Source organism: Durio zibethinus, chromosome 2 (assembly GCF_047325235.1).
Source record: "Durio zibethinus cultivar Kanyao isolate XHJ-2024 chromosome 2, ASM4732523v1, whole genome shotgun sequence".
In the NCBI taxonomy this organism is placed as follows: Eukaryota; Viridiplantae; Streptophyta; class Magnoliopsida; order Malvales; family Malvaceae; genus Durio; species Durio zibethinus.
The window spans coordinates 13,236,604-13,259,587 of record NC_143163.1 but is presented as its reverse complement, the minus strand read 5'-3'; the positions used below and the strand labels follow the sequence as shown (position 1 = coordinate 13,259,587).

General features: G+C 25.4%; 1 pseudogene; it reads left to right on the top strand.

The window, feature by feature from the left end:
- The first annotated feature begins 15,742 nt into the window (after nt 1–15,742).
- On the top strand, nt 15,743–17,246 carry LOC111308134 (protein DMP7 pseudogene; annotated as a pseudogene).
- The last annotated feature ends 5,738 nt before the right edge of the window (nt 17,247–22,984 follow it).

Sequence of the window (22,984 nt, the reverse complement as noted above, 5' to 3'; positions counted from 1 at the left end):
GTATTTATAAAAAATTTTCAATACAGTAAGGATTTTTTTTTTAAAATAATAAATAAAAATTGATTAATAAATTAAAAAAAAATTTAAATAATAAAAATAGGAAGAAAAGAAATTTAATCCAATGATGAGATTCTAAAAGTATTCCGAGTAGAGATGCTTTAAGAAATCTCTAGGTGAGAAGATTTTTTTTGTAAAATATTACCAGCGTATTGAAATATTTATAAAAAATCTTCAATATGATTAAATTCTTTTTTTTTCTCTTCAAAATTTCAATTAAAATAAAAGAATCAATAAAATAATTAATAAAATTTTTGAATGAGAATAAAATGTGTGCATAAACATGAAAATATTTTGCATGGCATGCATGACATAATTTCTTACGAAAAATAAATTCGAGCCTCCAAATATGAGATTCTAAAAGTATTCCGAGTAGAGATGCTTTAAGAAATCTCTAGGTGAGAAAGAGTTCTTTTAATGTTACCAACGTACAGGAACATTTTAAGAATTATTTCAATAAAAAGGTTTTAATTTATTTTTCTCGAGAATAGTTTTTTTAACACGACATTTTCTTACGAAAAATAAATTCGAGCCTCCAAAGATGAGATTCTAAAAGTATTTCGAGTAGAGATGCTTTAAGAAATCTCTAGGTGAGAAAGAGTTCTTTTAATGTTACCAACGTACTGGAACATTTTAAGAATTATTTCAATAAAAAGGTTTTGATTTATTTTTCTCGAGAATAATTTTTTTAATAAATAAAAAAAATCAAAGAAATTATTTTTCGAATATTGAAAATAAGATTGTTTGTATCAAAGTCAAAGGATAACACGTTGTTAATTGGTACCATTTTTAACGGGCGTTGTGGGGGTGCTAATCCTTCCCCACACGTAACCGACTCCCGAACCTAGATTGTTTCGCAGACCGTAAAATTATCTTTTTAATAAATTTTAATTAATTTTAAGATTTCATTAAAAGGATATGTTTTAATAGGTGGCCAATTGCACCTAGCAAAAAAAGATTGGTGGCAACTCCATTATTTTGTTTCCAAATTCGTCGGGCGGACATAAAACCGTTACGACATTTATAATCATGATAGATTGGCCACATTAATATTTTTATTAAATATTAGTTAATGGTAAAAAATACTTGATGAAAACAAAATTTGGATATCTAATTTAAATTTTTTTATAGATATCAAATTAATAAAAATAATATAATTCAAAGATCTAATTACAATATTAATTCAATTTTTTTCAAGTGCAATATCCTCAATGTGCATGGTTCTATCATAGGGTAGTAAAGAGAGACTGGACAAGAAAATCTTTTGTCTTGTTTTGAGAAATTTTTTTCTTAGCCGAAAAAAAGAAAGAAGACATAGGGGCACATAGAACGACAAATATCTTCGCTCTCTCTCGACGGTAAACACCATCCATAGTAATGTGATTGAGATACCATGAGACGTGAGTTGGATTTGGTACAAAGCACGTATAGCTAACTACCATAAAAAGAATAAAAAGTAAGGGAAGAATTTCAAATTGGGACAATGAATGGTCTCAAATTATTTAAAGCTTACAATTATGCTGATAATAATTAAATACTCCTTTTGTTCCTTTTTTTTATTTTTTTATGATGTCCAAAATTTTTTTTTACATTTAAAATTATTTTTTATTTTAAAATTATTTTTTATAATTTTTAATTTATTTACATAAAAAATCATAAAACTTTAATTTTATAAAAAAATTTAAATGATAATACTGAATACATTAAAATCAAAATTTTGTTCTCACTTTCTTAAAAATTATTAACATCCAAACAAATTAGGACAAAAAGAGTAAAAAATTAAAAATCAATTTTACTTTTTTATGTTTGAAATATATGTTTTTTTCTTTTTAAGTTAGACAAAAAAATAAAGAAAGAGAAAAATAAGTGGTCGCAACCAGTGTATTATTAAAAAAAACTTTAAAAATGAAAATAGCAAAAGTATTGTTTGAATTTTTTTAATGTAATTTTTAAACAACTTTAGTGGCACCATTCACTTAAAATAGTTTATACATAAAGGATCATTTATGAACTATGAATAATGTTACAATAACCTTACTAAGTTATTAAAGCTTAATTTCATTGATGCTATTATTATTTTTTTTACAAAAAACAAATAAAATGTAAAATGTAAAAAAAAAAAAAAGTAAAATTAAATAGCAAAAGTGTCAACTAATAATATTTTTATATTGTGACTTGTTAATATTCATTAATATTGACTTGTTAATATTCAATGGCACAACAATAAAATAATAATATTTTTATAATATGAAATTTTCAAGAAAATATTTTTTAGTAATACGAGAAAAATGCCACATGTCACCATTCACATGAGCCATTTTCTTATAAATCTTATCGAATCTAATGGCTTATAACAATGGGATCTCATTACAATTGATCTCATTATAGTTCTCTCTCTCTCTCTCTCTCTCTCTCTCTCTCTCTCTCTCTCTCTCTCTCTCTCTCTCTCTCTCTTTCGTTTATTAGCACTGAGAATAATTAGAGATACTTTTTCCATTTTCTAGGATCCACAAAAAGGAATCGTAAATAATAATCACTGAAAGGCTATGCCCATAAATACTTCATTTAGCCTGGCCACGCAATGTGTAACAAACTTTTTTTTTCTTAAGCTCTCTTGCACTTAGGGTTGGGAAAATTTTAAAAATAAAAATTTGATTTAGAATAGTAGCATTTTTTATTTCGTTTATCTTCAATTGTTAGATGTGTTTATTAAATTCAAATTGATTTTTTGGATTGAGAAATAAAAAAATATATATTTTAAGTGAATCAAATTATATATTTTTATTAATTTTATATATTTTAAAATTTTATAAAATGAAATAATTACTTTTATTTGTATTTATTTAAATATGCTAAATTTTATATTAAATTTTATCAAAAAAATTTTTAAAATTTTGATTTGATAAACCAAATTAAATCAATAAAATTTGGTTCAAATCAATTTCAAATAAAATTTAATTCATATTAGAATCGATTTTTTAGAATATACAAAATTATATATTAACTAAAATAATCTAATAAAAATTAAATCGAATCGGATCATTCTCAAAGAATGTGTCAACCTTTTACGTTTTTAGCAAAATAATGCTAAAGCAAGGAATGCCAACAACAGTCGTTTCAATAATCATGTTTCAAAACTCAAGCCAATTAGAAACCACATTGTTTAACTTTTCAAATTTAAAACCGGTGATTTGCAATTGTAAGTTGTTTGAAAGTAAAATAAAATTCTAAGATAAATAATGAAAAGTGCATTGTAAATTGTATAAAGGGGTGATTTGTTAGAATATGAGAACATTGTCATGATGATTAAAGAAGGAGGAGCTAAAAACAATCATCCACGTTACAACCTTGTTTGTGCTATCAATAAAGTTGTCAAAAGGAATTGATGTTGCAAACTCTCTCATATCCAAAGATAAAGAAATAATGCTGCAAATTGGTTAAGCTAAGTGGAGTATCTCACATATCTATTACATATATAAAAGTAATCTCCTGCTTCTATTTTGCTAAATACGTCTTTAATGTCTTAAAAAATTGAAGGTTAAATTTAGGCATAAAAAAATATTTTACAACCATTTGTTGCCTCTAGTTGTTTATTTTAAGGGTTTCAGTTTTAACTCTTTTTTCGCTCATCTTTCCCATTATGCCTCTTTCCATCCTGTCATCTTCTTCCTTCCTCTATTAGCAGTGTTACCACCACCTCTTTCATTGTTTGCTAATGTTAGCCTTCTATTGAATCTTTTTCTTCATTCTTTATTTAGAAGACCCACTTAAAAACCTAGAGAAAAATACTCAAAAATCTTGATAAATCTTTTTAAGGATTGTGGTCTTTAGTTGGGTTTCAATTCTTTGTTTTTTTTTCCTTCTTTTCTTCAGGTCAATTTTTTTTTTAATGAAGGTAAAATACATTTTTTTGTTTATTTTTCTTTTTCGAAAAAAATTATTTTTTTGGGTTGAGTTGTTCGGCTTCTCTACATGTGCAAAACTTGGTTTTTTGTTATTTGTTGTATGAGTTTCTATACATCGACCTATTTACAAGTGTTGATGGAGCTTTTTTCTTTACATGTGTTAATAGAGATTTTGCTAGGTATCATTTTTATCTCTATTTGTATTTTTTATACATGCATGGGTCTTTTATGGTGTTTGAAAGGTTTTTATTGGCTTTAAATTGCTTTTTTTTTGTTTGGTGACTGAGTTTTTGCAATACGGGTAGTAAATTTATGTTTTAGGCATAATGTTTGAAAGGTTTGTTATAATGGTTGTTATGGTTTTGTTTGTTTTTTTAATCTTGGCATTCTACATGTCTATAATTTTGTATTCCTTTTCAATGTCAATTGGTCTTTTCTGTTATCTTTGTAGTTTTTGTTTTATTTGTTTCATTTTTTTTTTGTAGTTTTGGTTTTGTATAAGTTGTTCATGTGGTTCATTGGTCTATTATCACTATACAAATTTTTGTTATAAGTCATCAATTTAATACAAATTTATGTTATAATTAAGGCACATCTATTTATTAAAATTTAAGTGTATGCCACATGTTTATTTCTTACAGCCATCTATCCTAAACAATTTTTTACTCTCCCTTAATGTTTAAAGAAATGGTCTTACTTCGAATGAAAAAATATAGGTTGTTTTCTTTTTCTGTCATTTTGGGTTTTACATACAGGTTATTTCCTTCTTCTATCATTTTGGGTTTTACATGCTTTTGTCATTGTTTTTAATTGTTGCTTTTACTCTATTTATTCTTATTAATGGATAGACGTGTAGGTTTTAGTTTTGACTGTATTACATTTTTTGTAATAACCCACCAAAGCACTGCCATGATGGGACCTTGCCTTGCTTTTAGAGATGGATTGGTCTACATCTTTTCGAAAATAGATATTTTTTCTCTATTTCACCTCTCATTTAATGTGAATTCAAAATGTTTTCAATGCAAAGTTTTTTCTTTTCTTTTAATACTTTCCTCCTTTTATTTTAGAGGTTTAATTTTGAATTAATTTGAACTAAATTAAATATTTCTTACAAATAAGAGATAGTTTTAAAGGTTTAATTTTGAATTACTGTAAAATTTAATTTCTTTTCCACTTTATTATACGGTTAGCATTGATTAGAAGTGCAACCAACCATTTGCTATAGTGTAGCATGTGATTAACATATGATTAATTGATGACATATTCTATTTTTTTAGCATTTTTTTAAAAATTTGATTCATGTTCACTAATAATATTCTTTAATTTAAGTTTTAATGTTGGATGGATGGGATACTATTTGGTTTTATGATCCTTATTTAGGGTGAAGTTACTGTTTTACAATTGTTTCTTTTATTCTTCTACTAGCATCCCGAAGTTTAGTCTTTATTATTTGTACTATTTTTTTCCTTGAGAGTATTTAGCTCTTTCAAATTAGATAACAATTGTCATTTTTATGTAATAATTGTTCTTTCTATATAACCATATTGCTATATATGTTAGTATTCATGGTCGATTACAAAGATGCTTAAATATAGATGAATTGGGATGGAAAGGAATGCACAATATGACCTAATTGTCATGATTTTTTTAATTACTTATTTCTCTAACAACATTTGTGTCTTCAGTTTTGTTACTGGAAGATTACTTCTTTAAAAATATTTTGAAGCAACAAACTTTTAGGGGGTTTTATGATTCTTTGGAAGAATTAGCTAAGAAAAAACCAAAGAGGCATACTTAAGACAAAAATGAAGCGATCTAGAAAGGATTTGAGTGAGGTTAAAGTGAGGCTTATGAAATATGTATGTAAGAATGTTATGGTATTTAGAGGCATTAAGTGGTGCTCATTAGATCACTAGCCAATAGGAATCCAATTACTAATAGAGCCATTTTAATAGTTGGGAGTTGGGAAAAACCCCTCTTCCCCCTAACCAACCAAAAAGAAAAAGAAATAAAATATGTTAGAGAATTCTCTTGGTATATCAGTTATTATATATAAGGTTTAAATGTTGGTCATTTGTATTACTTACACAATATTATTTTTTATGAGTATTTTTTTTCTATTATTGTTTTATCTAATAATGAAAAAATGATTAGAAAAAATGAAACAAAAAACTTGTTTATAAGAAATCTTTCAAAGCTTGAATTCAGGTTTATATTGTTGCTTTAAAGTTTTTCACCTTGCATTGCTTCCTTTTATTTTATTCCTCCTTTATTTGCTTGCTCCTTGATGTGTAATTCATGTTTCATTGTTGTGATCCTTTTCCCTTGGATTGCTTTTCTTATTTTTCCTTTTTAATAAGCTTTTTTTTCTAACAATGCATATTGGCAACCATGAGTTTTCATCTTTATCTGAGCTATCAACAATCTGGAAAAATCAAGTCATCAAAATTAACATTACATGTATATAGGATTCTATGAATCCAAGATCAAGCAAATTAATCAACCTTGAATTTATTGCCACCGATGTTAAGGTAAACTCAATTTTTTCAATTCATATTCTATTATTTTCAAGCCAATAATATATTAACTTAATTAGAATATGTTATTTTTATGATTTGTGAATGTGTTTAAGCCTAAGGTTTTCATTTAATTGAAAATCATGATCAAATAAAGCTTCTTAACAATACCATAAACAACTTAAATACAACATTGAAGGTGAGTTTTTTATTTTTTTATTAATCAAAAACCATGATCAGTGTTGTTTATCTCGATGGTCTTAAATAAATACAAACAGTAATAAATGATAAATAATTTTTAAGCAGTCATGTGGAAGTGTATAAAACCTTTCTGTAGCATGCCTAAATTTTTTTGTTCACCATTTAAAGGCAGCAACCCTTCTAAATATTGACTACAACTCGAATGCTTTAAAGGCTTGGACTTACTCTTGAAAAGTGGGATGGTAATATTTTTAAATGCAAGCTATTACATATTTATAAGGTTTATTGTCGAGTTTTATAAGGAAACTTACTTTTGTCAAGTGCAAACCTATAGTTATGCGACTTTAATGCTTTTCAATTTATTAAACACTGTTTGTTATGTTGTGGTAGTGTTATTAATATCTTGGTCTATTATGGGATGTTAAGGTTATAATGTCTATTTCAGTTGAAGCTGTTGATGTCCGAGATTTTTTAAGTGATGATAAAGAAATTGTTAATACTTATGAGGTATAACTTTTTTTCTTAATAATCACAGTCAATTGTAAACTCAATGAAATGTTTGAGAAATTGTGTATCTATGCTTTGTATTTCTCTTTTCATCTTCTATTTCTAAAATGTTAACTACACTTAATGAAAAGCGAAGATTTACCTTAGCAGTTATGGCATCTCACAAAGAAGAGGTTGGCAGGTTAATATATGTATCCTTTTAATTTTGTTGTGTAAATATTTGTTTATTGTAACAATTTCATTATAATTGTTGAAAAATTGAAGTGAAAATATTTATCTCTATATTAGACATTATTTTATACCTATTATATGCTTAATATTTTATATTATGCTGATTATAGTTTCACAAAAATATAATGGGTGAAGACATGGTAAAATTTGTTTCAAGAAACAAGTATACTTATACAATCAGTAATATAGCCACATATACTTAAGTGTAATCAGTTCTCAATTCTAGAAAGTGTGGTATAGTTTTTTTTTTTTTTCTAATTTTCTTATATCGACTTCAATGAAATTAAATAAAAACTTAAATATAACTAGTCAAATAAGTAAATTTTCATCTATTTGTTATAATAATAATAAGTAGTATGTAGTTTTAGAAAAAAAAAATTAATATCTTTATATTTATATTATGAATATGGCTGTATTTTTTCTTTTTAGTACAATATGTTTATAAGCTAATAATTAGTGTATTGGGTTAAAATGTGAAATGTGATATACATTCAAATATATTTTTAAAGAGTTTTAAATTAATTCCTTTACAAAGTTTTACTTTCTTAAACCAAACCAATAATGTGTTGAGATACCAAATTCTTCTACAAAAACAAGATCATCAAGATATATCCATCCACAAAATAGTTTTATATGCATGGAACCAATGTTGGATCATATTAGTGTCCAAATAGTTATGTTAATACAAGAAATCTTTATCCTATTTTAAATTCTACCCTATTTTATTCTTCAATTTTGATGAAGAAAAGCTTTGCAAGAAATCCACTTATTCATCAACATAACAGATTTAATACAATAATTTAAATTTAAAGGCTATCTCCATTTTTGAAAAAAAAAATCATTCTGCAGTTATTGATCAATTGCATCTATCTATTTCCTTTTTTATTCATAAGAAATCTTTTCTTATAAATTCTAAGTAGTTGGCTGCCACATTTTTTGTATTTATATCATGTTTTAATTTTCAATTAGCAAAATAGGTAAAAATAAAAAGATAAAAGTTTGAGACATAATTTTTTGTAACGATTAAGTGATTATATTACTAATATGAACTTAAATTTTATTATATTTGTTGCAATTTATAATTAAATATTCATTTTTTCTATAAAACGTAGCTTACCTCCCATGGCGGAGCGTGGGTAGAGTAATTAGTATAGATTTAAACTTCCCCCTAAAGAAGTTGATTTATTTTTATTTGTTTATTACCCCTATTGTATTACAACTTAAGCTTATGTGCATTGCCCCTTTCTACATCCAAAAAAAATTGTAACTCTTCTATTCTACTCCTCGTACCACGTTAAGATAAAAATATGATTGTGGTGGGAAAATATAAATACTACTATATTATGAATTTTGAGAGACTAAAACATTTTCTTTTCATGTGACCTTAATTAATAAAAAAATCTTTTTTATTTAATCTTTTTATCAGTTGGATATAAGGTAAAAAAATATTATTTCTTTAATTTTTAATTTAATTTTATTATATTCAAGGTTTTTATTTAAACATGACTTTTTATTTATTTAAATATATTTAATTATGTTATTTATGCTTAAATATGATACAAAATAAAAATAAATAAATTTGAGAGCATATTACTTATAATTTTCTTTCAATTTTATAATTATCTAATTAAAAAATATATAGACCTACTATATCTATGTATACCTATTCAAAAGTCGAACTATCCATTCAATCTGATGGATTCAACCAAAATTATATCGGGGTTTAGATAAAAATTTTTAAATTCAAGCTTAGCTCAATCCAAAAAAATTATTTATTAATAAAAATTAATGTTTATTTAATTTTAATTACAAAATATATTAAAGTATTAATATTTTAATATATTTTTAATATTTTGATATATATACTTATAAAATTTTGAAGCTTTTTGGATTTGATGAATCAAGTTTTGAATAAGATTTTTATAAAGTCAATCAATTTGATTTGACTCAACTCATGAAATCAATAATACTCTATATAAAAAGGATCTCTTAAGGATTTTAAAAGAAACATGTGTCTTTTTCTTTTGTTTTCCTTTCTTAATAATTGTATGTTGGAACATGCTTCAGTGTGTTGTGGGTGAGATAAGACAAGGGTACCAAAAAGAAATAACATGGCATCCAATAGCTTCTACAGTTGTAAGTTTTGTTTAGCCCATTCTTACTTTGCCTAACATGTTTCAATGGCTCTACTTTTTCTATCTTCTCTCTCTACTCTTCTTTCGTCATATTCTTCTTCTTCTTTTTTGCAACTTCACACCTAAATGTTTTTTTTTCAGATATGGTGGTTGAGAGGCTTAAGAATTTGAGTCAACTGATTGATGTCTCTTTACATGACGATATTGTTACGGTCTTTTACAACACCGAATCTAAAAAAAAAGTTTGGTTATTTCTTTCTTTTCTTTTTCTCTATTTATATTTTTTTGTTTCCACCCTTTGACTAGGAAATGAAGGAATAACTTTTTGTTTTGGGTCTATTATTTTTTATTGAAAGTGGTGAGAGTTTGAGTTTGTAGGTTTAATATGGCTAGGCATTTACTTCAAAGTGGTAATAAGTCTAAAAAATGTAGGAGACCTCGTAGGAATTGTTTGATATTTTTTGAATTTCTAAAGTTTAATGTTAGTGAGTTTTACTTGAATGCTTTAAACCTAGTAGGCCCTTAATGCAGCCATGGATGATTAAAACAGGAAGCTTGAGTTCATTCTACAGTAGTATGTTGCTGAATGAAAAAGGTACTCATTTAGTATTCTTTTTACTTGTTGCCATTATGTTGTAGAATAATAATCTTGCTTGAGTATTATGACTATTTTTTATGTTGGATGTTGTCAGAATCTCATATTGACCTAGATTGCTTTTGCAATCTTATTAAGCAAAGGCCTGAAAAAAATTAATGAAGAAAACCATCGCTTCTACAAATTTTAAGTTAAGAATTCTTATTGTTTTCTATCGAATGTCTTAAAGGATCAATGGCTTAGCTTAATTTGTATTGTATTCGATCATATTTATCTTATTAACAATGCACTTTCTCTAAAGTTACTAAGTGAAAGAATTTCATAGGGCCTGGGCTGATTCTTTTCTTTTTATGTGTCACTGTAAGAAGCAAAAAGCTTTTGATTTTAGTTTTTTTCCACATTTTGCCCTATCATATTAAGTACTTTTCCTTTTTGTTTTTCCCAAAGTAAAAATTGATAGGGATATTATGGTATGCTTATCTTTGTAGGATATTTCCTTTACTCTATAAAGTATAAAAGCTGGTTAGACCATGTGCCCTTTGTATAAGTTTGGGCTCAATACTAATAAGTCAGCATGTAATTGATTTCTTTTATGTCTTATATAGAGTTTTAAAATTTTTATCAACAACTGGCATTTATTTTTGCAAGTTGGGCACTACTTCATCAACTGCTATTGATCATTTACTTGCACTAGAAAAGATTGCTGAGGTACTGTATCCAATGCCATTATCTAAAAATATAAGAAAATATACTCTAAAGTCTGGACCTATATAAATTTATGTATTTGACTGGCTGATGCATAAAGATAAACGTTAAGCACCTTCACATATTGTTTTAAACATGAAATTCTGTCAATATTGGTAACATAGAAATCATATTCATGAATGTTTGATAAACCCATCTATGTGGATTGAAAAATATAGTTGAAGCATTTAAAATTAACATGAATGCACATAATGTGAGTGATAGGTTTCAAATGTTTTAGATGGCCTGAGAACATACGTGATTGGTGTGTTTCAAGGCAGCTTTAGTGGGGTCATCGTATTCTTGTATTGTACGTTACATTGGAAGATGATAAAACGAATAAACTTGGTGCTTATAATGATCACTGGATAGTTGCCAGAGATGATGAACACTTGGTTTGACATGTCTCAAGATCCTGATGTATTTGACATTTGGTTTTCTTCTAGTCTTTTTCTTTTATTTGTGTTGGGATAGTCGGATGATACAGATCCGTAAATTGAAAGTTAGGATTATTCATCTTCATCCCATCTTGAGAAGTGGGATTAATTTTCAACTTTTTTTCATTTTAATTTCATAATTTTTCTACAATATTTTTTCTTTAATTTTACTGCCTTTTCTTTGAATGCACTTGGGTATGTTTTTGTAAATTAAGTTTTACGAAAATTTTTTAAGAAAACAACAAAATAATATAAAAATATTTAAATATTCATAATAAATGTATAAAAAATACATAATATAAAATATAATAAATATTCAAATTTCACTTAAAAATGTCTATCATAAGCTTATCTATTAAAAAATTATAAAGATTAGAAAAAGAATAGGATTAATAGATGAATTAATGCTTAGTGGTTATGATAAAAAGTCTAAGAGAGGTATGTTGAGAAAATGGGGTGGCATTAGACTCGTATAATGATCAAGTTATTCATTCAAGTTTAAAGATTTATCATATAGGAGTATTTAAAATGATTTAAATACAAATATTAATTATGTTAAAAGATTGGAAAAAATGAGGCAATTTAAAGAAATGATCTAATATATTAATAGTGAAAATTTTCAACTTTACATGTTCTTATTATGTGCGTATCACATTATTAGACACTTGCATTTGCTACACTTTAATGAAGTTCTCAAGAAATCATATTGATAATGCATTTTTGTTTAGATTATGAAATGTAACATTTTCTTATAAAATTTTTCTTATAAAATATTTCTTATAACTGTTTCACTTGTCTTTGTTTGTTGATTTCTTCATCAGTTATGGAATAAGTTTATGATTGCATAATGTCATCATTTTCTTTTGATCATGCATGGGTTAGTTATGATCTGCTGCATCAACTATGGTTCATAGCTCACATTAAGAAGCCATGCTGAGTTGTTTTTTATGTCTCTTATTTTAGAATTTGAATATTCCATTTAATTCAATTTGTGCCAAAATTGATATAGGTTGAATTTTAGTCATGAAATCCTGTCTTGACCAAAAACTAATGGTTTTATGTATTATATTGTTATGAGAGTCATCCATACTGATTGGTCCCAAGTTTGTAGTAAATATCATACTACTACGAAAAATGCTCCGAATCATTGCTATCAATCTACCTTTACCTTAAACTTCTCATTGAAAATGGTATTAAGAGGTTGGTATATTATAGATCCTACAATATATTTCTTGAGTTTTTAACCTCCATGTATATATAGCCTGTAGCAATACTAAATGCAGCCTTAATCTAGGCCTGCTAAAACTATCATACTTGAATGAACCTAAACTTTTCTTTCAATGAGTGATTAATCTACTATATTATGAGTGTTATACATATAGTATGATTAATGGATAACTAATGTTGCCTTTTACAAACAAAAGACTATTAGTAATTCTGGATTAAAATTTTCTAAGAGAAAAAAATTGCACATGAGATAAGTGATTGAAAAGAATATTAGCTTTAAGTTAAGAGTTCTAACACAAAATTACCCTAACACACCAGGTATGAGTAATATATTCAATGTCATTGATCTCGCTCTTTTTTCAATTATATTTTCTCTTTAAATCTATGTTTATTCTATTTGATTTAATTCTTGAAGTTGTTACCAAAGTCCAAAATTATTTAACTTCTCAAATTGTTACAAGGTTGGCAATCAAAGACTTTGGCAAATGGATGATATAACTATTGTTTTTATTGCTAATCACACCTTTGGTAAAGGATTTGTCTATAGCATTGCTTTAAACTCCATACCATATTAACATCTTCTAATTATGAATATTTGACCAAGAAATATATTAAATTTCAATGTTGGGGTTTCTGTTGACTTAGATATCCCAAGATACTTTTACAGCTTTCTACAGGGAAATATGGAAATATGTTTTATTGGAAAAAAAGGGTAAAGTTTACTTCTTCCATGGAAAAACCACAATCTGTTTACGAAATGTTCAGTTTCTACATGATGTTCTTTTTCTGTAAAGTAATTCAAGTTATTTTTGCTTAAACAGGGGGAAAATGCATCGATTGAAGTTATTGTCATGGTAATATCGAATTGCTTAAGAACAAATAAATCAAATCCTATAAACAATCATACATGTATAATTGAAGTACTGTAACAGGCTGTATATACATAGAGGCTAAAAACTATCCCCACGAACCAGCTGCTCGTGTGGCTATAAGTGAGGAAGTTCTTTTGTAAGTTACAGCTCTTTGTCTAATTCTGTTGATGTTTTGTGAACTAAAATATCTAGAATAAATTTTTTTATTACTTTTTTGTAATTTCATTTCATTATTGTGATGCAGTTATTACAAAAAGTGGTGAATAAAAATCCAAGGGAACATTGAAATGTTTTTCTTAGCAAATGAATAAGAAAAATAATATTATAAAATGTTATATTTTGAATATTTGTAATGGAATGATGCTCTAATTTTAAGTTAAAATATTATAAGATTTTTCTCGACTTCAATAGTTAAAATACTTTTTTAGCTACAAAGTGGTAAACGTTTAGTTACACTTTCTTTTAAGCAACTATTTTTTCTTTTGTAGCTTCAAAATGTGCAATTAACATTTTTTACTTAGTTTTACAGCTAATTTAAAAAAGCTTTGCCTTTACTTCTTTAATTTTACTATCCAACCTTTTTACAATAAGAAATTAACAATGTTAACTTTCTTTTAAATTATTACTTTATGTTAACTTCACATATCAATTTAACTTTTAACTCAAACAAATACCAATTCAATAAAATACTACAAATTCTTATAATAGACCAAGCGAAGCCAAGAGCTCATCATTAGTCTCTATTTATAAATGTCTGCATGTAATATTTTGATATACTATACACAATTCATAATTATGTAAAATAATGGTAAATAATATATTCTCTTTTGGATAATATAATTCTTTAGGAAGCATTTTAATTTTTACACGGCAAAAATAAGATAAAGGTATAAAATTCGAAAAGGTAAAGGTGTAAATAAGAAAGTAAATTGATAATAAATAAATGGATATTCGTCATTATCTGATTTATTTGTGTGAAATTTTGATAATTATAAACGAATAATTAACAGATTTAAATAAAAAATTTATTATACGTGATAAATTTAGATAAAATACAGATAATATCCCATGAATATTCCATATCCAAATTTATTTTTGTTTTAATAAATAGTAAAGAATATCCAAATCTATATCTGAATTTGTTACCTATTTACATAAGTAAAATATATAAAAATTTATACTTAGTAAAAAGTTTCAAACCTTAGCAAATAATCTTTATTTGTTATTAATTAAAAGTGAATTTAAAATTTAAATTTAATTCTTGTTTATTTTATATTTTGATAAAAAAATTTAATAAATAAATATTTTAATATATTCAAATATTAGATGAATAATATTTTTTTAAATAAATTTGAATTAAATAATGATTTCAATTTAAATCGATATTTAATCAAATTTAAATATTATAAATATTAAATAGATTCGAGTATAAAAATTCACTCTAATACCATTTCTATGCATAAAGAGTTTTTTTTAAGTCAAACGTCAAATTACAATAAAAAATTGAGACTCGTGGTATTTCTCGAACACCCGATGAAAAATTTTGTGATTCAAAAGTGAGGTTACGTAACTTTGTCTAGGTTCGGATACTGAAAAATCAGTTGTTAAAGTAGCATTCCTGATACAGAAGTATTGTTAATTTGTTGGTTAACATCGCCTGCGGGCCCAAACTTCCTAGTCCAAAACCTTAGAAGGGTTTTACTTAAAACAATTACTTGGCCCATCCATTGGGTTCTACTTCTACATTTTTCAAGAGGGAACGACGGTCGTTGTTGGATTTGGCTTCTCTTTTGTTAATATTATATAAATGAAAAGCTCTAATGATAATCAGATGAAAAATCGTATAAGTATAAATAAAATATATGGTTGTTGTTTTATTGTTAATTTTTTTTTTGTTTTTTCCGTCAAATATTTCTTTTTATTTACAACTTTAACATGATGACTCTTTATTTAACGTTAAAAAAAGAGAGGAATTGAGTCGTTAGTTTTTAAGCAACCTACGTTTGGTTCAGATGCATCCAACCAAATATAAATACTTTTTTCTTCAATATCTATATCAAACCGTTTCACCCTGTCAAAAATAAATAAATAAATCAAGCGTTTTCACTGCTTATCCTAAGCTGTTAGAGATAACTTATTTTTTTTATATTTGTTTTGTTACATATTATTGATGGAGAGACGCTGAGGGATGCTTGCTTTGGAGCCAAGTATATGAAAGATAGGTTGGTCAATTATAATCAATTATGGCTTGTAAGTTGTAACTCTCGCTCTCTTATGACAATAAATCCACCAAATTTACTCATTCTTAACAGCTTTTATGCATTTGCATTCACGACGGTTTTGGTTTCCCTGCATGGGCTTCTGACTTAGAAATATTGCAACTGATAATAACAATTTTCCAGCAACAAAACAGATGGGAAAAACCATTTGATTTTGGATTTCAGGACTTATTTCTTTCCTAGGTAACGTCTCAATCTCATAGAACGTATCTTTGCAAAATACATTGTCGAAAGATCAAAGAAAGATGAAGATTCCTGCCATGGACGTCAAAGTAGAACAGAAGCAACCCCTTCTGCAAAACAAGGCGGCAGGAGAGACGGTCCAAGAAGAACAGCAAACCAATCCGGAATATGCATCACAGACAAAGCAACCAAAAACCCCAAAACAAAAACTCATGAGAAAAACCTTCAAAGGAACAGCCATTTTGTCCAAGCTTCTGCCGACAGGTTCGGCCCTCACATTCCAATTACTGTCCCCTGTTTCAACAAACCGAGGCCAATGCAAAACCCATGTGAGCCAATACTTGACGCTAGGCCTTGTGGCGTCTTGCGCCAGCTTGTGTTTCTTTCTTTCTTTCACGGATAGTTTTAGAGATGACAGAGGCAAGGTTCGGTATGGCGTGGCTACATTTAAAGGGTTATGGGTGATGGATGGGCCCGTGAAACTTTCAGCAGAGGAGGCATACAAGTATAGGCTGAAGTTCATTGATTTTGTCCATGCCTTGGTGTCCATAATGATTTTTACATCGCTTGCTCTGTTTGATCAAAATGTTGTCAAGTGCTTTTATCCAACGCCATCAGAGGAGACCGAAGAGCTGCTAATGTTATTGCCTGCTTGCATTGGAGCCATTGGCAGCCTTTTGTTTGTTTCATTCCCTACCAAGCGCAATGGAATTGGCTGCCCTCTCTCCAAAAATTAATCCTCCATCTTGCTAAATCCTGATCTTTCTCACAGGTAAAATCTTTTTTTTTCCACAAGAAAGTGAGCATTTTTTTTTCTGTTGCTGGAAGTAAAAAGATTTCTTGCTCTGCAAACACCAGGCATTTCTCTGTTTCCAATTCTCCACTTACTGTCGAAGTCTAAAAACTTGCAGACTCATGGTAAAATGGTTGGTCCGGTGGCAATTAAAAAATTCAAACTTGTCAATTAGCAATCTAATTCCCGTCTTTTGCTGTCTCAGATTAAGATATACAATCAAATAAATTGTCATCAATTCTTTATTTTGACAAAATCTGATTCAATATTGGTATACATAAATCATATACATCAGAACAATTCAGAACAACTTTGTATTAATCATTCTACCATTGGATAAAAATGAAAATGAAAAGGGAGCCAAACTAAGAGGTAAAATAGAAAACGATCAATCATTGGAGGAATCCGGACCTCATCTAAATTTATGTTTTTATAGCTTCAAGACCACACAAAGAGAAGCAAAAGTTCCCAGCCACAATAGCAAAAATGGGGTTGGCTTATGCTTCACCCATAAAATAATCCCCCCAAAATTCACTGTTTAACCTTTGCAGCGTCGAATAAAGTTTGAACTAGAAAATATAAGTTGGATTATCCGGCCCGAAAATAGATCTAATAATTTTAAACTGTAATAAAATGATAAAAAAAATACGACACCAATTATAATGTAATAATTTTATATCTTATACATGTTAAGTATGAAATAAATATATATATAAATATAAAAATTAGAGATTTACTTCAAGACAATTCAATCAAATTCCAATCATGTTATGCTTTAGTATTAGTGAAGATTAAGAGTTAATTTAGTATTGTTTTTGCAGTTGAAAAAAAATTTTAATTGAAAAAAATATATTTAAAAAATGTTATTAAAAGAATATGGTTAGAATTTTTAATATTTGATATTATTGTGAAAAAAATATTATAAGTAATAAAAATATTTAAAATAATATATAAAGTAATAAAATAAAATTTTATTTTCAACATACTTTCCTATCGAAAAATAATATTTGAATTGAAATATCAAAATGTAACTTTTGATCAAATCTGAGCCAACACGATGTTAGTTCCACATTTCAACGGAAAAAAGTACTAGAAATAAATGAAAACAAAAAAAGAGAAACAAAATGAAATGAAGTGGGCCTTATAAAATAAAAATGTGGGTCCAGCAGAAGAAACACAATGCAGATGCCTCACGCGCCTCTAGGGCGCACCCAATTTGTACTGAAAACGAAAAACTAAAACCACAGGGCATTCGGATAAACATAAAAGAAAAACAAAAGAAAAAAAAATCAATTTAATATTAAATTGAATAAATTAGTCATATTTTATAATTGTTGAGGTTTCAATCCACTAGAAGTGGCATGACATATCACACACGGAAGATAAAAAAAAAAAAAAAAAACTTAATTATTTCTCATCAATTTTTTAACAATCAGTGAAAAATGAATATTCACAAAAATTGTCCTTATTATTAACCAATTTATTTTTTTGTTTAATAGCTATTTTTACAGTTTACACTTATTTCCACGATATTGTTGTACGATTTTGTGCTTTAGTGTATAAAATTATGATGAGATAAAATAAGATAATATTATTATTAACATAAATTAAATTATGTTATATTATTTTATGCTTAATATATGTAAAAATTAGATAAAATAATTTATTTATAGATCAAAATTATTATTATTCAAATTTTATAAAATTTAAATAATTGATATAGTTTTTAAAAATATAATAAGATATAAAAGTTTAATTTTATTAATTAAAAATAATCATTCTATTTTGAGAAAATTGAATCATTCTATAATAAAATAATAATTAATTTTCTTTATAATCCTCTCTCTTTATTTAAATACAAATCAAATATAATATTAAATCATTATCATTCTATATTACTAATAATCTTATACATCAATCATAACCTAAATTCACTAAATATAATAAATTAGCAATAGGATTACCATTGGGGAGAAGAGTCTTTTACGAAGTAAATAACAAGACATTATTTTTATATGCTTAAATGCTACCCATTTAAATGATGTTGTATTTTTTTTTTAGTTAAATACAAAAATGACTCTTATATTATATTTGTTTTGTTAGTTTGATACTTAAAAATATAAAATTTATAATTAGATATTTGAACTTTCATTTTCTCATACATTTTAATATTTTAGATTAATATTATTAGTTAAATTATTGATGTAATATGAATATCTAATAAAATTATAGCACATTTCAAAAATGTCTAATTGTCGTCACATTATCCATTATCTTGTAAGTATTAAGAGAATATAAAAAATCTTAAAAAGTTAAAAAAAAATTAGAAAATCTAAAAAGTTTTAAAAAATTTTTGAAAATTAAAAAATAAAAATATGAAAAACTAAAGACAAATCCCAATATTTTGAAAATTTTTGAAAAATTCTCAAAAATTCAAAAAATTTGAAAATTTTTAAAAATATAACAAAATTTGAAAAAAAAATGAAAAATTAAGAAAGGTACAAAAAATAAAAAACAAATAATGAAAAATTAAAGAAATCTAAAAATTAAAAAAAAATCCTACAAAATTCAACAAAATATGCAATTTTTAAAAATACCCAAAATTTTTTAAAAAAACTAAAAAATTTTTAAATTTCAAAATTTTCTAAAAATTAAAAAAATTAAAAATTTCAAAAAAAAATCTGCAAAAATCTTAAAACTCCAAAAAAAATTTAAAAAATCTAACAAATTTTAAAAAATAAAATATCTTTGAAACTTTAAAAACACAAAAAGTAAACAATGTAATTTAAAAAAAGTCACAAAAATTCAAACAAAATCTATAGAATTTAAAAAAATAAAAAATTCAAAAAAACAAAATGAAAAATATTTGAAAAATAAAAATTTGAAAAAAATTAATATAAAAAAAAATAAAGGTGGTGCGATTTCTTTAAGATTATTTTCAATTTTTTATTTTTCAAAATTTTTTTTTTCTTTTGGAATTTTTTAAAAACGTTTTATAAATTTTTTTATTTTTTGGGAATTTTATAATTATTTAGATATTTTTGAAATATTTAGTTCTTTTAATTTTTCAAAATTTTCTTTTTAATTTTTTAAAATTTTCTTTTTAATTTCTCAAATTTTGTTTTTATAATTTTTTAGGATTCTTTTAATCTTCAAAATTTTTTGCCAATTTTTGGATTTTAAAAAATAAGTTAGATATTTTCTTTTTTTTTTTTTTTGCAAATTTCAATTTAATTTTTCAGATTTTTAAAAATTTTTAGTATTTTTTAAAAAAAATTTCAAAAATTTTAAAGTTTTTTGGATCTTTTAATTTTTAGATTTTTTTTCCAATTTCTTGTATTTTTTATATTTTTTTCTTTTTATTAAAATTTCTTTTAATATTAACATGTCATTTGATAATCTAGCAATAATTAAATAGTTTTTACATGTGTAATGGTTTATTAAGTATTCATGCTACATCAACAATTTGATTAATGTCGTTAGTTCGAAATACCATAATATATAATGAAATTAAAGTTCAAATATTTAATTGTAAATTTTTATTTTTTAAATATCAAACTAACAGAAAACATATAGCATAGCGACCAAACAAATATTTAATTCTATATTTTATCCCCATTCTAATAATTAATTTTTAATAAATTATATCATAAAAATGTATTTTTTATTATAAATATCATAAAATTTTAATAACAAAAAACTTCATTAAAATTTTAAATATAAATTCAAAGTTTAATTTAATTTATTTATGTAGTCACCTTTAAGAGGTGGTATCTAAAAAGTTGAAGATTCGAATCCTAACATTGAGAGCCCTTTCCATTATTCTCTAGTTAAAACTTTCTATATACCATAAAAATTTTTAAATATCATATTGTTAAAGAATAAGAAAAGCGTGAAAAACTAAAAAAACTTTTGAGGTGAGATTAGATTAATGTTGCTGTTAAGATCCAAACAAAAATTATCTTTTAACATTTTATTTATATACAATTAATAATGATTTTTATGAGATTTAACAACGATATAATATCTAAATTTATTTATGAATCGAGCTATTTTGAACAAAAATTTTAAAGTTAATGAATATTTTTATTATTAAACTATTAATTTTATTTTAATTTAATTAAATATATATGAATAATTTTTAACTAAATAGCATTTTACACATTGTTTTATTTTTTATTTTTCTTTTGATTTTTATAACATGTGTAAAGATAAAGAGTGAAAATTTATAATAAAAAGTACTAATAAAATTGTCCACTTGAAATATAAAAGAGTTTAGTTTAATATAGTTTTGCTATGAACATCAGTATATAGCAAGTATAACATAACAACAAAGTTTTTTTTTTTTTCAAAATTTTGACAGGAAATGATATTTTGATCCTTGCATTGCTTACTTCATGTTGCTACAATGAAAGGAATAAAAGACTTAGTACTAACATATTACTAACAACAAGAAAGAAAGTTGTAACAATATTATGAAAAAAGTAAAAGCAGAACCAATAGGCTATCAATAATGGTGAAAAGATTGGAAGGAAAGATAATATCATCCAAAAAGTTACACTATAATAACATAAATATATTTATTAATTAATAAATAAAATGTTTTAAAAAAACTAAAACTGCTATTTTCCACTATTTAGAAAGGTTCAATAAACTATTTTTGTTCTAGCATTACATACAATAAGTAAAAATTTTGTTAAGAATTTTGCCAAGTTCAATGATATATTTAAAACTATGCAATGGTATATGCAATTAAATGCCATTCTATTATTGAATTGGTGTATTTAAAACTATACAATGGTATATGATCATATTCTTGAGAGCCCCGAGCAATTATATTCCTATAAATTTTGAAAGCAAAAGCTTTTATTAAACACAAAGCTTTCCAAACGAAATTTGCCAAGTGCAAAACTATTTGCAACTTCTAGAAAGTATAGTTTAGTAGATGAGTTTCTCTTGTTGGTGTTTGCATAGTTTGCACACTTTTGGTCTTTTATGCATCAATTATATGAACTTTTGTAATATAAGATTACTTGTTTTACTTACAGGGATGGCATACTTTTGTATCCAACTATTCAAGAACTAAGTAATTGTTTTCTTACCTCTTAAACCACACTTGGCATGTCCTGTTTGGTTTAAATGATTGATATTACCCCAAGCTTTTATGGTCCAAACATTATTATTAGATAAGCAAAATATATTTATAAAGGTAGTTAGTATACTCTCCTAAACTTGTTTGTGCAAGGCGACCTATAGAGTGCTCTTATGACACCTTTATAAGTGATTAAAATGACTCTCTCTTTTTTTCTCTTGCCATTGGGATTTAAGAAACAATAAAAAAAAATATAAACCAACAACATTTTATACCCTAGTAGTAGTTATAAGGAAAAGTACAAATTTTAAGGTAAATAAAGTAACACCAAAAGGTTTAATGGTACATATGGAATTGAAAAATATTTAAAATAAGTAAAAATGTAAGTACTCTTATTCTTTAATTTGATTATAGTTCTTGAAGAGTTCAAGTTCCTTTTGATAAATGACATAAAGGAAAACATTAATAGAATATAAAGGATAACAAAATGAGTGTATACAAAAACTACAACTTAACAAAACATGGAACTTAGCATGGTTTATTATCAGCTAACAAACTAATCTATCTATTGTCAAATATCTTTAACAATTACAAACGCATTCTTATATAGTTATATATAAGCATTTTTTTTTTTGTAGAAACTACTTGGTTCCTTTGTTTTTTTGCAACGTATAATGCTTTCAATAACTACAGGATATGTAACTATAAGAATTATTATCCGAACAAAATTTCATGTTAAAAGATGTAATTAAACAATGATCTATACATATTTCCTTTCTGAATCATTAATCATAAAATTAAACTGTAAATTAACAATGAAATGCTAGTTGTATAAATAATTACATATCGATTTTAAAGTAATAAGGTAAGAATTGTTGTAAAAGGTGTGAGGCATATCTCATACTCAAATTTAATACCAAAATCTATAAGAATAGTTATTATACGCATGCTAAAGAACACAAATGAGTTAATTTATGGATAAAAACATAAATTAAGTTTCAAATTATAGGAGATTAGTTTAACAATGACTTCATTAAGCAACCAATAATTCATGCAAAATATGTGGTTTACCCATGACAAAATGTGCTTCTGACAAAATATGTTGGCTTCAAGATTGGAAACAAATGATTCCCCTTTAAAAGGATTAAAGGAAGAGTTCAAAAAATAGAGTAGTTAAATTAATAAATATTGGGGAAATTTCAATTAACAA